Source organism: Mesoplodon densirostris, chromosome 5 (assembly GCF_025265405.1).
Source record: "Mesoplodon densirostris isolate mMesDen1 chromosome 5, mMesDen1 primary haplotype, whole genome shotgun sequence".
In the NCBI taxonomy this organism is placed as follows: domain Eukaryota; kingdom Metazoa; phylum Chordata; class Mammalia; order Artiodactyla; family Ziphiidae; genus Mesoplodon; species Mesoplodon densirostris.
The window spans coordinates 22,210,866-22,227,909 of NC_082665.1; the positions used below are offsets into that span (position 1 = coordinate 22,210,866).

General features: G+C 33.6%; 1 pseudogene; it reads right to left on the reverse strand.

Annotated features, from left to right (window-relative positions):
- LOC132490415 (protein downstream neighbor of Son-like) overlaps window positions 1–17,044 on the reverse strand; it is a 162,979-nt pseudogene that overhangs the window by 21,634 nt on the left and 124,301 nt on the right.

The following is a 17,044-nucleotide window of genomic DNA, read 5'->3' on the forward strand; positions in this document are numbered from 1 at the left end:
CAGAACACTCTATGACATAAATCACAGCAAGATCCTTTTTGACCCACCTCCTAGGGAAATGAAAATAAAAACAAAAATAAAGAAATGGGACCTAATGAAACTTAAAAGCTTTTGCACAGCAAAGGAAACCATAAACAACATGAAAATACAACCCTCAGAATGGAAAAAAAAATATTTGCAAGTGAAGTGACTGACAAAGGATTAATCTCCAAAATTTACAAGCAGCTCATGCAGCTCAATATCAAAGAAACAACCAACGCAATCCAAAAATGGGCAGAGGACCTAAATAGACATTTCTCCAAAGAAGATATATAGGTTTTTTTGCCAGCAACCACATGAGAGGATGCTCAATGTCACTAAACATTAGAGAAATGCAAATCAAAACTACAATGATGTATCACCTCACACCGGTCAGAATGGCCATCATCACAATACCTACAAACAATAAATGCCGGAGAGGGTGTAGAGAAAAGGGAACCCTACTGCACTGCTGATGGGAATGGAAATTGATACAACCACCATGGAGAACTGTATAAAGCTAAAAATAGAACTACCATACAACCCAGAAATCTCACTACTGGGCATATACCCTGAGAAAAAAAAAGGAATTCAAAAAGAGTCATGTACCACAGTGTTCATTTGGGCTCTATTTACAATAGCCAGGACGTGGACACAACCTAATTGTCCATCGACAAATGAATGGATAAAGAAGATGTGGCATATATATATATATATATATATATATATATATATATATATATATATATATATATATATATATATATAATGGAATATTACTCAGCCATAAAAATAAACAAAACTCAGTTATTTGTAGTGAGGTGGATGGACCTAGAGTCTGTCATACAGAGTTAAGTATGTCAGAAGGAGAAAAACAAATACCGTATGCTAACACATATATGGAATCTAAAAGAAACAAAAAGTGGTTCTGAAGAATCTAGGGGCAGGACAGGAATAAAGACACAGACGTAGAGAATGGATTTGAGTACAAGGGGAGGGGGAACAGTAAGTTGGGACAAAGTGAGAGAATGGCATGGACATATATACACTACCAAATGTAAAATAGATAGCTAGTGTTAAGAAACCACATGACACCGGGACAGCAGCTTGGTGCTTTGTGACCACCTAGATGGGTGGGATAGACAGGGTGGGAGGGAGACACAAGAGGGAGAAGATATGGGGATATATGTATATGTATAGCTGATTCACTTTTTATAAAACAATTATACTCCAATAAAGATGTTAAAAATATTAAAAGAAACAAAAAAACAAAAGTGAAAGCTGGAGGAAAAAGGAAGTATTAAGGGAGAACCAAGATTATCTGGATAGAGAGGTTCAAGGAACAAGTCTGAGGAATAGGAGCAAAAACGATTTCAAGCGTGAAAACGATATTCCACATTCTATATACTACAAAGTTTGGGCAAAATCCAACTAATAATAAATCCAAAGAAATGACATGTGGTTATTTGTATTCCAAGAATGGCATAAATGATACACAGACAAATATAGAGGAGGAAAAAAATAGATGGCAATCCAACTAGAGAGGAACTAGAACTTGATATCTGGAATGAAGAGCTCCGTCGGGTATCACTGAGAATGCAAAAATAACCCAGATCCCATAACCAGTGCAGCCTGGAAAGAGAAAAATTGTTTGACTCCACCCTCCCCCATTTCTTGTTGGATACTTGAGCATTGCCTCAAATACCTCCACAGTGGTTCTGAGGATGTGTGAGAATAGCTATGAATGAGTCATACCTATTTCCTCTGCTCAAGAGCAGTGGGATGTCTGCTGTGACTGGGCCTCAAAGCTCCTCAAGTGAGGTGTCCCTCAAAGGGTGCCCCAGCTCATCATCAAGCCCATGATTCGTGCCATCACTCAGACCAAGTGTGAACAGTGCCCTACAGCTCCTTGTGCCACATGTGATATACGCCCTGCAACACAATCCTGACTTCTGCTTGCAGCATCTTAGTGCCCCTGGTTCCACTTTTGACTTGCTCTTATTGCACTGCTCCTCTTGAGCCTAAGGCAGAAGTCCCAAGGCTTGGGCTACAGTACAGCCCATGTGATGGACACCACGCTGCAGCCAGAGTCACCCCTTGGACAATAATCTCAAACCTACCCCTCTCCTCTGTTGGTGTAAATTCCACCTGGGAGAACCTCTGCACAGACCCTCCTGGTAAGTCTCTGAATAGTAATGACTTCTGGATTTCGACTTCTCTGTTTGCCAGCACCAGATTTTACGTGAGTTTTCTTAGTCAATCAACAATCCTTTGGGGTGGAAATCATCCCCCGCATTACACTTGAGGAAAATTGAAGCTCAGAGAATTAAATGCCTCACCCAACACTTGTCAGCCAGTATATTAGAGTCAAGATTTCTGCTCGAGTATTCTGCTTTCCAAGAATAAAACTCTTCAAAGGTAGACAAAATTCATTCCAGGGGTAATTCAGTTAGACAGGGGTTCCCATATACTTGGGGCAAGATGCAGGGCCGTCCCTTGCCTAGGTTTAAAGCCACTACATTCCTTTAAACTGAATATCCAAGGAGGAGGACATGATAAAATAATTTATTCTGCCTCAGAGCTTAGGGCATCCATTAACGAATATTGATTCCTACGAATTAGTCTCAATCACAGTAGATAGGAGAGGTAAAACGGCTTCAGGTTAACAAAAATTTTGTATGAAGTAAAAAGAAATAGTATATTTCAAGTCTGAAAAATCCCAAAGATCTGCATTAACACAATGCATACGTACCTTCAATATGTACTTTAACAGAGTAATAGTGTGCAATCATATCAGAAATGTTTCTTTAAATATTTCGGTTTTACAAGATAATTAGTGACAAAGAACACAGCCATAGGAAATTAGGTGTCATTGTTTGACACTGCCGTATGGAGTTGGAAACGTTGTAAATTTTAATTCCAAGACCCAAACGATTCTAAGTAAGACAGCAGAGAACAGTCATTCTACCTGATGTTCAGAAGCAACTAGATAAGTGTAGGAGTGTACCTGAGTTTGTAAGAAACTGAAAATGACAATCAAAGCATGTTCAAATGTTTGTCTTATATGTATAGGGGAAAGAAAGCTGGCTATGCAGATTCTAGGTATAAACTGGCAGGGCCGGACATAGGGAAATAATAAAATAAATCTATTGTGAAAAAAAAAGATGCAAAATATGTCTCACAGGTTTTTGTATTGCTATTTAATTGTTCTTTCACACATGTAAAGCAAATGGGAATCCTGACTCTTGTGACATGGCTGACATAGTTCTGACATCCTATGTTTTGTTTTATCTACTAAAATGATGCCCAGGCACACTCCCAGAAATTATGATTCAGTTTGTTTGGAGTAAGACTTACACGTCGGGTGGATGGTTTGTGTGTGTGTGTGGTGATAAATGGTATATTTTTAAACTCCAGATAGTTACATACTTAATAATACATATTATATATACATATTAAATTATATATAACAATACATAAATTATATGTAATATACAGTATACAGTTACTAATACAGTTTAATTATAACTATAAATATATAGTTAAATTACCAGATATTAATTAGCCAATATTGGGAACCGTTGATTTAGAGGTTTATTTGATTATTTGTTACACTGCTTATATTCTGGTAACAGGGTAAAGGCAATAAGTAAGAAAGGAATAACATAAATATCAGAGAGTGACATTGGTGATTTACAAAAATATTTATATTCATAAGAAACTCTCATATGTCTTTCCAAAATGGTTGTAAATTTTTACAATTCCACCAGCCATGTATGAGAAAAAGCATTGTTTCTTATCCTTACAAAAAATAGGTATTTTCAGTCTTTTGAACATTATATATCCTGTAGGGTATAGTGGAATGTTCCTGAAATTTAACTGGCATTTTCCTGAAGCTGAAAGGCAATGAGCATACTTTTATGTGCTTATATTTCTCCATATTTAGTGATATGTCTGTTCAAAACATATGCCCGTATTTGAAGTTGCTTGTCTACTTATTACTGAGTCATAAAGTGTTTTTTTATATTTTTGATACAAATTATTTATTAAACATACATACTTCAGTTACTATCTCTACAGCAAAAGGCAAGTATATTTATTATCTAGTATAATACATGTATTCCTCAAGAGCAAAGGGATGGCATGTTTAGAGTCCATTGTAAAAGATGCAGATTCCCTAAGCTCAGTGTTCTTCTCCTATAATGCTACTCCATGTGGGTGCTGGTAATCATCTGACTCGCTTTACCATCTCCCTGTAGGAATTTGGACTTGGGAAGTAGGTTAAAAAAATGCTGATATTCTGCCCACTGCTATTTTCATGAGGAATAAACTTCTCTTCATTTTTGACTCAGGAATTTCCTGTGAACTATCAACATCCTTGAAACCATGGCAGCCTAACTTGTTAGCTTGCAACTAGTTTAAAATCTCAGACCCTATACAGTTCTTGACACTGACTTCATCTGCTGGGCAGCTATTTATGATGTATTTAGATCTCTCCATTAACCCTCTCTTCTGGTCTCATAGTGGTTTCCAAAGAAATTTTGTCTGAGAAAACAAACAAACAAGCAAACCTCAATCTTGTTTTTTAAAAGATTCTGGTAAGAGTTGACAATGCCTGTCCTGCATTATAACCCTATACATGTGATTATGTAAGAAAATTGGAGAAAAAATCCTCCCATTGATTAGAATGGCGAAAGTGGATCTTGCTGTTTACCTTCCTTAGTATATAATATGACCAGGGCTAAAATATACATTGATTTATGCACAGTAAGTAATGGTTTGGTGTATGATCATGGACTTGTTTACTTGTAGATTTGTGACAGGTTTATATTGATAGCAAAATTGGTATTTCAAGCATATTTTGTGTCCTATTTGAATGTACACCAAATTTCACCATCATAGTGGAATATCTTGATAATGAAGGGTACCACGTAGCTAGTTGTTTATATGATTGTCAGTTTGCTTTCTCAGCCATACTATACTTGTTCATTGTCATAACTAGACATGACATATTTCTGAGTACCACTTCTGTCAATGGTAGAGAACAGTGTGAGTTACCAATATGCTACTATTCCATAAGAGAACAAGCTAGCTACCTGGTAGCAAATTGATTACACTGAGGTTTTTTTTTTTTTTCTCCAAAATTAACAGTGCAAGTATTTTTTCTTTATTAGATAAGTGAATTAATCTTAATATTGATTTACCTTCCTTTTTTTCTGAGGCTTCTGTCCACATTTTCATATGTTGATTTAGTCATTATCTTCTTCCCTGCCACCTCACACAACATTGCTTTTGACAAGTCAATAATTGTATAACAAAAGAGGCAACGAGAAACACCTCAAGGAAGTTTGCAGTCTTACTACATACATGACATTTGGAAAGATTTGTAACAGAATATTGAAATATCATTTACACTGCCATCTATGTAATAAGAGCTTACATGTTTAGGTACTATCTATAAAAACATAACATGCACTTGAAATCTGCATCTAAAATAGAGCACTTTATTGCAAACCAGAACTCACTTATAAGAACCAAGAGATGCAAGGCAGAATACTCTCTAACTACTACTACTAATTACATTCTCTGTTGTCCTAAATTCTTATTTCCCCAATTTTACCCTCTTGTGATTTAGAGGTATTGTTTTTCCAAGGTAGTAGTGTTTCTACCATGGAACACAGTAATGGTTCCACTGAACAAGAGTTTGATACTATCGCCTTTCCATTTTGATTTATTCATGCCATCTGGCCATTTTGGGTTCTGAGACATATGCTACTGAAGCATCACCAGTGACTGTGGTAATTGATCTTTATTATCATGATTAAGAAGAAATGAGACTGCTCTCGGGTAAGGGGTATATATTTGGAAGACAAAAGATTCTGTTGGGCACCCAGAAATGGCTCCAGTGATTGATGGATTTTGTGCTTTCCCTATGGGGGAAAAGGGTGGCTGTCTGTTCATTTGTACAATATTTACAACCATACAGTGTGGAAACATGTTTTTGGTTATTATTGTTTCTGTATTTTAATTTGTGTAGCAGGGTGTATTTGAAAGTTGAGCATCCAAAGGGACAGATTGTGTGGGCTGTTTTATTTTTGTATTAAAAACTACCATAGGTCTTCCCTGGTGGCACAGTGGTTGAGAGTCCACCTGCCGATGCAGGGGACACGGGTTTGTGCCCCGGTCCGGGAAGAATCCACATGCCGTGGAGCAGCTGGGCCTGTGAGCCATGGCCATTAAGCCTGAGCATCCGGAGCTGTGCTCTGCAATGGGAAAGGCCACAACAGTGAGAGGCCTGCGTTCCGCAACAAAAAAATAAAATAAAATAAAATAATAAAATAAAATAAAACTACCATTACCCATCTAATATCTTGCTGTGTAACAAGGGCTAGAAACCTAGCAGCTACATTGCCTAGAGTCCCTTGACTGCAGGATTCCAAATTAAAAGCACATATGTGAGGTTTAGAAATTAGAAGAAAAGCATAAGTTATTATGCTACACCTGCAGAAATGGCTAACTGCTTGGGCAGTTAGAAGAAATGTTGTTGGCAGTGGCTTCCAGGACATGTACAGTGAATCGCCTTATGTGATGCAGGCAGCTAGACCACTGGAGGTAGCTGCCCATGACTTCTATACCACCAGATTCCCTCCTGTTGGTCCTCATGATATTTGTTCCCCATCCATTTGTAATGGTTTTGAGGGCAACACATTTCTTCTATAAATTACATTTCAATAAAATACCTGCAGTGTTAAATAAAATACCTGCAGTGTTTTCTGTTCTCATACAAAACCTTGATTTACATATCAATCATCTGTCTATTTTAGGAAATTAATAGTTAACTTTTGATTAATGCATCAGTTCTTTTGAGATTGCTTAGCAGAGACAATTATTCTTAATTCTGATGATCTCTGTTAAGGTAAAATTTAAGTTAAATAAAACAACAAATGAACAACAAATAAGAACCTGTCTAACCTGCAAAATTTGCTGAGTGGCACGCTGAATATGCACAAAAATTTATATTCTATATATCAGTGATTTTTAAACTCTTGTGTAGATTAGAGTCAATTGCAAGAATCATTAAAATAGATTTCTGGGCCTCACCCTCAGATTGAATTTCCATAGTTTTGGGATAGGATATAAGAATTTGGATTTCTAACAAGTTCCCAGGTAATGTCCATGCTACTGGTTTATGGACCATACTTGTGAATAGCTGCTCTCTCTTTATTTTAATACTTCACTGGTTTCTCCTTCTTTGCAAATACATATTTAGTGGATCAGTTTACATTTTTCAGCAGACCTTATATTTTATTTTTCTTTTCTAATGTAGACTCACTACCTGTCACTAATTCCTCAAGATTTTCTCAGTTAGCTTATTTGTCCAAGCCTAATGGTCTCTGATAAATCTTTTCATTATCAACCAGTTATTTTTATAAGACATATTGCAGGCATTCAAAAATATGAAACTCATGTTAATAATAAATTTTAAAATGATTTGTGATGAAAAAAATTTAAGCATAAGAAAACAAAACAGAAAACTCAGGTTGGAAATCGTGTGTATGTGTACTTCACTGTATGTAGGACAATTTTCAAATCTGGCACTAATATTATTTCATCCTCTCCCCTTAAATCTGGGCTTTGTGACTGTTCTTCAAAGACGTATTTTCAGGAAGACAAATCGACTATTTAAATTGGTCAATTCAGTCTAACAGTCAGTAAAGTTGATTAGGTGGTCCTATGAAGAACTGATTAATTCTATGAATGTATAATCTGTCCTAGAGCAGTTCACCATCCTTTAGGAACATTTTCTAATTGATACTTTCTTTCATATACTTTATTTCATTTCAGAGTGGAACAAAACAGCAACAGCTTTGTTGGTCAGAGGCAAGATAGCATGGTGTTTAAAATATAATATTTGACACTCTGATTTACCAAGTTGTCCATTGTCATACAGAGAGTAAAGTTAGTCAATGTATCTATTTTCAGTTCTCTTGTCTAAATGATAATGATTTTAATAATTAATAAGTATTAATCATGTTCTGATGATCCTATAAGTGTGTAGTTATAAAATTCTTAGGGGATTCAATAAACATTTTTTGCTAGGTAAAATCCAACCTAATCAGATAAGACTATAAATTTAAAATATCATCTGGACTTTATAATTTATTTTCTGATTATAAAAAGGAAATACAGAAATTTAACAGTGGAGCCTGCATGCCATATTACCTTGTATATGTTTTATCTCACATAATATAACTTTTTAATTGAAGAATTTGTCAAATTTAGCCATCACATGCTTCACCCAAATTAAATATTTTCTGAATCTTTTTAAAAATAGACATCTGAGGCTTCCCTGGTGGCGCAGTGGTTGAGAGTCCGCCTGCTGATGCAGGAGACACGGGTTCGTGCCCCAGTCTGGGGAGATCCCACATGCCGTGGAGCGGCTGGGCCCGTAAGCCATGGCCACTGAGCCTGAGCATCCAGAGCCTGTGCTCTGCAATGGAAGTGGCCACAACAGTGAGACGCCCGCATATGGAAAAAAAAAAAAAAGAAAAGAAACAATAGATATCTGGGAAAATTGAGTCTGGATGCTGAATTTACACCTGGCTGCATTCCCCTGTAACTGCTGCCTCTCTAAGTGGTCCTCAGTTCTGTAGTTCATTATCTGCACTCAATTTCATTTATTTTCATTAGTGTCTCAGTTTTCCATGTATTTGCATTTTGAAAATGTGGTGTGAGAAGGTTAAACGTTTTAGGCCAGGTTCTATTAAAGCATAGCCTGAGACAAGGATCCAAGTGCGTATGATTTGTTGGGAGAGGATTTTTCATGGAATGCATACAAGGGAAGAAGTGAGGCAGAACAGGAATCTAGGAGAGAGCTGAACAAGGATTTGGTTTCAGGTGAAGCCGTAGCCTTGGCCTTACCCACAGAGGGACTCCCTTGGAGCATCAGTTGTATCACGAGGCTAAGTCTCTAATGGTCTGATCTAGCCTTTGTAACCACAGGGCAGGCAGGCATTGACTGAAGGCTGCTGTTGGGAGTGGAACTTCCCTGGTGAGGCAGCTCCATTTAGCAGAGGACAGCTCTCCAGAGAAGAGGTACCTGTGAAATTTAACAGCTGACAAGATGAGAAAAAATAAACTATCGAGATAATGGTTTGTTTCCTGATTGCTTTCATAGAATGTTTTGTGGTGATGACAGTTCAGTGTAGTAAGACTATAAATGCTGAAGCAAATGCCTGAATTAAAATTCAAACTCTAACACTTAGGGATTGTTTGGGGCAAGTTAATTAACCTTTTGTGTCATACATTTTTGAATCTGAAAAGACACAGATGATATTGGAATAATATCTTTATCATAGGGCACTTGTAAAGGTTAAATACAAGCATAAATGTTAAGATTTTCAAACTGTGTTTGACCCGAATTAAGCAGTACATGAATGTATTCCATTATCATTATTATTTTTAATTCTTTATGAAAATATGTGGGAAGATAGGTCGATAACTAAAAAGTATATGAGGTACTCTCACTCCCCAAAATAGGATAACACTGAGAATGCTTTCTTGCAAACGTCTTTTATAATTAAGAATAGCTATGTCAGGTGACTTTTCATGTATACATAAATATAATAATTTTGGTCAATTTCCCATAGATGTTTATATTTCAGCAATTGTTAACAATGTTGAAATAAAATATTGTATACAATCATTGTAGAGAAATAAATTGTTGTTTTTAAATACCTAGAAGTAGAATTTCTATGTAAAAAAAAATAAAGTTTTTGATGAGTTTTATCAGGTATTCTTCTGGAATATTTAACAGTATTTTACTATAAATAACTGTATCATAATGCTTGTTTCTCCTCAAAATATACACTTTTCCTCTAGTATGCACACTGTATATATTTTTTTTCTTTTTGCAAATCTGGTATGTTAAAAATATATTTGACATTCAATATTGTTCTTAATCATTTTTTACTATAGTAATACTAAATATTTTTCTATGGCTTTCTATTCTATTATCTAAATTGGTAAACTTTCTGGTTCTGTTGTCCTGATTATAACTAATCATTCTGTTATAAATTTATAAGAAAGTCTATCTACTAATACGTTGACTATTATATATCCATGTTGTAATGTCTCCCATAATTTTGAGAAACAAACAAAAAACAAAAACTTTAGTCACATCACCCCTACCATCAACCATTTCTCTTTATTTAGTGAACTGAGTATTTCTTTAATATTTCTTTTCATACTCACTATTTTAAGTTTCTCACTTCCATTCTCTCTTTCTGTTTTAAGTATAATTGAATTTTCACTTTTTTTATGGTGAAAGAAAGTACAACTTACTGTATTTATTATCAATTAAACGCATGTAATTACCACATGGAAAAAGAAATAAAATATTATTAGGAACCCAAAGCATTCCACATACCTCTTGCCGATTTCACTTCTTCTTCAGTGTAATTAATTAGCTTTTCTTTAGGGTTTTCTCACTTATGTATTTACACCTAAAATAACAGTTTAGGTTTGCTTGTTGATAAAGGAAAGAATGCTTGATGCTTGTTGCATCAAGGAAAGAATGAAGTTTGTTTCTTTGTGTCTAGCTTCATTGATTGCATTACATCTGTATGATTTATCTTTTAAATAACTTGAAGGAGTTCATTATTTTTTATTACTATATAGATGTCCATTTCATGAATATATCTTAATTTACTTTTACATTATAGTATTGATTGACATTCATGTTGTTTCCAGGATTTAGCTACTATGGTTATGGTTTGCAGAAATTTCTTGTCCATATTTCTCAGTGCAAATGTTGATACATGTCTGAATACACGTGTTCAACTTCAATAGATACTTCTGAATTTCAGTAGAGATTTTTACAAAGCAGTTGTGCCAGTTTACTCTTTCACCAAAAGATCTATTGATCCATATCCTTATGAATTTTTTATATTTTAAATCTTTGGAATTTCAGTAATCAGAGTAGGTTTGCAGGATTTTGTTTTTTAATTTTAATTTTCCTTATAAATAATAATGTTAAGAACTTTTTCATATTAGAACTTGGAATATGCTCTTTTTAAAAGGGGATGATAAGATCTCTTGCTGATTTAATTTAATATTTTCCTCATACAGTTAGATAGTTGTATATTTTATTAACAATATTTTAGTTAAGCTCCATATATTTTCAAAGGATTATATTCATTTTTACTTTCTTTTTTGTTTGATTATGTTTTTAATAAGGATATAATTTAGTTTTTAATCATTTCATTTGTTGTGAATTTTTGTGTATTGTTTAAAAATATTATGTACAAGCTAAGAAGGTATTTTCACATTATGATATGCAATTAAGATCTGAACTTAGACATATAATTTATTTAGAATTTTGTGCAGAGAGAAGAAAGGAATCAGATTTTATTTTCATATGTATATGGATATTCAATGGTCCCAGTACTATTTATTGAAAAATATTCTGTCTACTGTTGTATTCAACATTTTTAAAAAAATTATCTTATATCCCAATCTACACTGTCTTAATTACTTCAGATTTATAATAATTCCTGATGTCTGGAAAAAACTATTTTCTAATTTCCATTTTTAAAGAATATTTTGACTGTTCTTGTTCCCTTTTCCCCATATGTGCTTTAGAGTCTACTTGTTAGATTTTTTGTTTAGATTGAGTCAAATCAGAATAATTTTGTGACAGTGAGCTTCATTCTAATATTGAGTCTTCCAAACCATATACATGATATATCTTTGCTGTTAACTAGTTATCTTTTTCTTAATTTCTTCATTAGTCTTTTATAATTTTCTTTGCATGTGTCTTGAACATTTTGTTGAATACTTTCTGGGTGTTTTATATATATTCCTAAAATTAGAATATATGTGCATTTACATACCCAAGTGTGTGTAATTTTATAGAAACTCAATATAATTTTCTTTCTTCTTGTATTCTGTAAGATTTCTAAACCCAGTTTTAAATCCCTAAATTTATCTTCAGTCTGTTGTGTGTCGCACATCTTCATGGAAAATGGGAGATTTATTTCTTCCTTTCTGATTTTTATAACATCATTTCTTCTTCTTGCATTACTGCCTAGAAACTTTAGTTCAATACTGAATCAAAGTGATGGTACTTGGCATCTTTATCTTTATTATTTTTTCATGGCCTGTATCATTTTAGTCTTTTAAAAGCCTTTAAAAGTAAACATTTGAAATTAACTTCTCTAGTATAGTTTATTTCATTAGTTTCTGTTTTTATCCTTTTATTTTCTTTCATCTAATGTTTAGCCAGCTTCTTAATATGAATGAAATTTCATGAAATTAAAACTATTTTTTCTTACTAATATTTGCTTCTAATATTATATAATCTCTTTTTATAACAATGCACAAGTGTTCATACATATTTCTTTGCTTATAATTCACTTAAATATTCTGTAGTTTCAACTAGGACTTTTCCATAAAGGTTTATTTAATGTTATTTTCTTAACTTACCAAATCATAGGTATTTTCTAGTTATATATTGGATACTAAGCTGTTTTTTTAAAATTGAGGTATAATTGATATATAACATTATTTTAGTAACAGATATAAAATAGAATAATTCAGTATTTGTATACACTGTGAAATGATCACCTCAGTAGGTCTAGGTATCCTTTCCCATACAAAATTATATTATTTTTCTTGTGATGAGAAATTTAAGTATTTACTCTCTTGGAAACTTTGTATGCTCTACAATATTACTGACTACAGTCACCTTGCTGTACATTGCATCCCCATGCCTTACTTATTTTATAATTGGAAGTTTGAACCTCTTGACTCCCTTCACCCGTTTCACCCAACCTCATCCTACACCCAGCAACCACTATCCTGTTTTCTATATCTCTGATTTTTGTTTTTTTTATTTTGTTTTGTAGATTCCACATATAGGTGTAATCATACAGTATTTTGTCTTTATTCTCTCTGACTTACTTCACTTCACTTTCCTCAAGGTCCTTCCCATGTTGTAGCAAATGACAAGATTTCTTTATTTTTTATGGCTAATACTATTCCATTGCATATGTATACCACATCTTCTTTATTGACTCATCCATCAGTGAACCCTTAGGCTGTTTAATATCTTGGCAGTTGTAAATAGTACTGCAATAAACACAAGGATGCATACATCTTTTTGAATTAGTGTTTTTCTTTTCTTCAGATAAGTACCTAGGAGTAGAAGTGCTGAATCATATAATAGTTTTATTTTTAATTTTTTGAGGAACCTTCATACTGTTTTCCATAGTGACCTCACCAATTTGTTTTCCCACCAATACAAACTGTGCATGAGGGTCCCCTTTTCTGCATAGCTTTACTAAGACTTGATATTTCTTGTCCTTTTGGTCATACCCATTCAACACTTGTGAGGTGTTATCTCATTGTGATTTTGATCTGCATTTCCCTGATAATTAGTGAGGTTGAGAAATTTTTCATGTGCTTGCTGGCCAGTAGTATGTCTTCCTTGAAAAAACTGTCTATTCAGATCCTCTGCCCATTTTTGAATGGGCAGAACTTTTTTTTTCTTTTCTTTTCTTTTCTTTTCTTTTTTTTTTTTTTTTTTTTGCTATTGAGTTGTATGATTTCTTTATACATTTTGGACATTAACCCCTTATCAGATACCTGGTTTATGAATATTTTCTCCCACTCAGGAGATTGCCTTTCCACTTTGTTGACACTTTCCTTTGCTATACAGATGTATACTTTGAAGTACTTCCATTTGTTTGGTTTTGCTTTTTTGCCTTTGATTTTGGAGTCAGATAGAAAAAAAAAAATCATCACCAGGACAGATGTCAAGGATCTAATTGGCATGTTTTCTTCTGGGAGTTTTATGGCTTCATGTCTTACATTCAAGTCTTTAATCCATGTTGAGTTTTTTGTGAATGGTGTAAAATAGTAACCTATTTTGTTTTGCATGTGGTTGTCCAATTTTCCCAACCCCATTTATTGAAGAAACTGTCCTTTTCCCATTTTATATTGTTGCCTCCCTGGTTGTAAATTATTTGACAATATATATGTGGGTTTATTTCTGTGATCCCTATTCTGTTCCATTGACCTATGTGTCTATTTTTATGCCAATATCATACTCTTTTGATTACTGTAGCTTTGTAATATAGTTTGAAATCAGGTAGTGTGATGTCTCCAGTTTTGCTTTTGTTGCTCAAGGTTGCTTTGGCTATTCAGGACCTTTCATGTGTTCATACAAATTTTAAGAGTTTTTTTTTTTTTTGCATTTCTGTGAAAAATGCCACTGAACTTTTTGTACAGAATACATGAAATCTGTAAGTTGCATTGGATAGTATGAATGTTTTAACAGTATTAATTCTTCCAATCTATGAGCATGAAATATCTTTTTTTTTAATATCTTCATTTTCTTTCATCAGTATCTTACAGTTTTCAATGTACAGGTCTTTCACGTCCTTGGTTAAGTTTGTTCCCAGGTTGTTTTATTGTTTGTTTGTTTGTTTGTTTTTGAAACAGTTGTAAATGGGAATGTTTTCTTAATTTATGTTTTTGATAGATTTCTGTTAGTGTAAATAAATACAACAGATTTTTGTGTATTGATTTTGTACCCTGTAAGTTTAATGAATTCATTTATTAGTGTAAAAAGTTAGTTGATGGAGTCTTTAGGGTTTGTGTACACACACACACACACACACACACACACATATATATATAATCATATCATTCATATAGAGTTACAGTTTTACTTCTTCATTTACAATTTAGATGTCTTCTATTTATTTTCTTCCCTAACTTCTCTGACTAGGACTTCCAATACTGTTTTCATTAAAAGAGGTGAGAGTAAGCATCCTTCTCTTATTCCTGATCTTAGAAGAACAGCTTTCTGCTTTTCACCACTGAGTATGATGTTAGTTGTGGCCTTGTCATATGTAGCCTTTATGTTGAGGTATGTTATCTCTATACACACTTTGTTAAGAATTTTATTATAAATGAAAGTTTAATTTTGCCAAATGCTTTTTATGCATCCATTGAGGCAAATCATTTTTATCCTTCATTATTTAAATGTAGTGTAGCATGTTGATTGATCTGCAGGTGTGGAAAAATGTTTGCATCCTGGAATAAATCCCACTTGATTTTGATGTTTGATCCTTTTAATGTATTATTGAATTCAATTTGTCAGTATTTTTTGAGGATTTTTGCATTTATGTTTATTAGTGATGTTAGCCTATAATTTTTTTTTGTGTGTGTGAGGTGTCCTTGTCTGGTTTTGGTATCAGGATAATGCTGGCCATTGTAAAGTGAGTTTGGAAGTATTCACTCCTCTTCAATATTTTGCAAGGAGTTTGGGAAGGATAGACATTAAATCTTCTTTGAATGTTTGGTAGAAGTCACCAGTGAAGCTGTTTTGTCTTGTGTGTTTGTTTGTTGGGAAGTTTTTGATTACTGATTCAATATCCTAACTAGTAATCACTCTATTCAAATTTACTTCATTTTCATGATTCCGTTATTGAAGATTGTATGTTTCTAGAAATCTATTAATTTCTTCTAAATTGACTATTTTGTTGGTGTATATTTGTCCATAGTAGTCTTTTATGATCCTTTATATTTCTGTGGTATCAGTTGCAACTTCTCTTTTACTTTTGTTTGTTTGTTTGTTTTGTTGTTTTTTGTGGTACACGGGCCTCTCACTGTTGTGGCCTCTCCCCCTGTGGAGCACAGGCTCCGGACGCACAGGCCCAGTGGCCATAGCTAATGGGTCCAGCTGCTCCGCGGCATGTGGGATCTTCCCGGACCGGGGCACAAACCCATGTCCCCTGCCTCAGCAGGTGGACTCTCAACCACTGCGCCACCAGGGAAGCCCTCTTTTACTTTTGATTTTATTTATAAAAGCCCTTTCTCTTTTTTACTTGGTAATTCTAGCTAAACATTTTTCATTTTTTTTTTCTCTTTTCCAAGAACCAACCATTAGTTTTATTGATCTTTTCTATTTTCCTTTTTAGTCTCTTTTTGTTTTATTTGCACTGTGATTTTTATTTTCTTCCTTCTAGTAAACTGGCCTTTATTTGTCTTTCTTTTTCTGGTTCAGTTAGGTGTAAGTTAGATGGTTTATTTGAACTTTTTTTTTGTTTCTTTCTTTAAGTAGGCCCATATCATTGTGAATTCCCCTCTTAGAACTTCTTTTGCTGCATCCCATAGATTTTGATATGTTATATTTCCATTTTCATTTACCTCAAGGTACTTTTTTATTTCTCCTTTGATTTCTTCATTGACTCATTTGCTATTCATTAGATGTTGTTTAATCTCCACATGCTTGTGATTTTTTTCCAGTTTTCTTCTTGTAATAGATTTCTATTTTTATATCACTGTGGTCAGAAAAGATACTTGATATGATTTCAATTTTCTTGAATTTACTGAAACTAATTTTGTAGCCTCACGTATGGTATATCCTGGAGAATGTTCCATGTGAACATGAGAAGAATATTTATACTGCTATTTTGGAATGGAATGTTCTCTGTCTGCCTGATCTAATATGCCATTTAAGGCCAATATTTTCTTATGTATTTTCTGTCTAGATAATCTATCCATTAATGTAAGTGGGGTATTAAAACCCTCTACAATTATTGTGTTACTATTTCTCTATTTATATATATATATAATATTTGCTTTATATATTTAGGTGGTCCTATACTGAGTGCATAAATATTTACAAATATTATATCCTCATGTTGCATTGACATTTTACTATTATGTAATGTCTTTCTTTGTCTTTTATTACAGTCTTTGTGTTAAAGTCTATTTTGTCTGATATAGTATTCCAGCTTTCTTTTGTTTTCCATTTGCATGGAACATCTTTTTCTATGCCTTCACTTTCAGTCTATGTGTATCTTTACATCTGAAGTGAGTCTTTTGTAGAAGGCATATAGTTGGGTCTTATTTTGTTTGTTTGTTTGGTTTAATCCATTTAACCACTCCATGACTTTTAATTAGAGAATTTAGTCTATTTACTTTTAAAGTAATCATTGATAGGTGTATAATT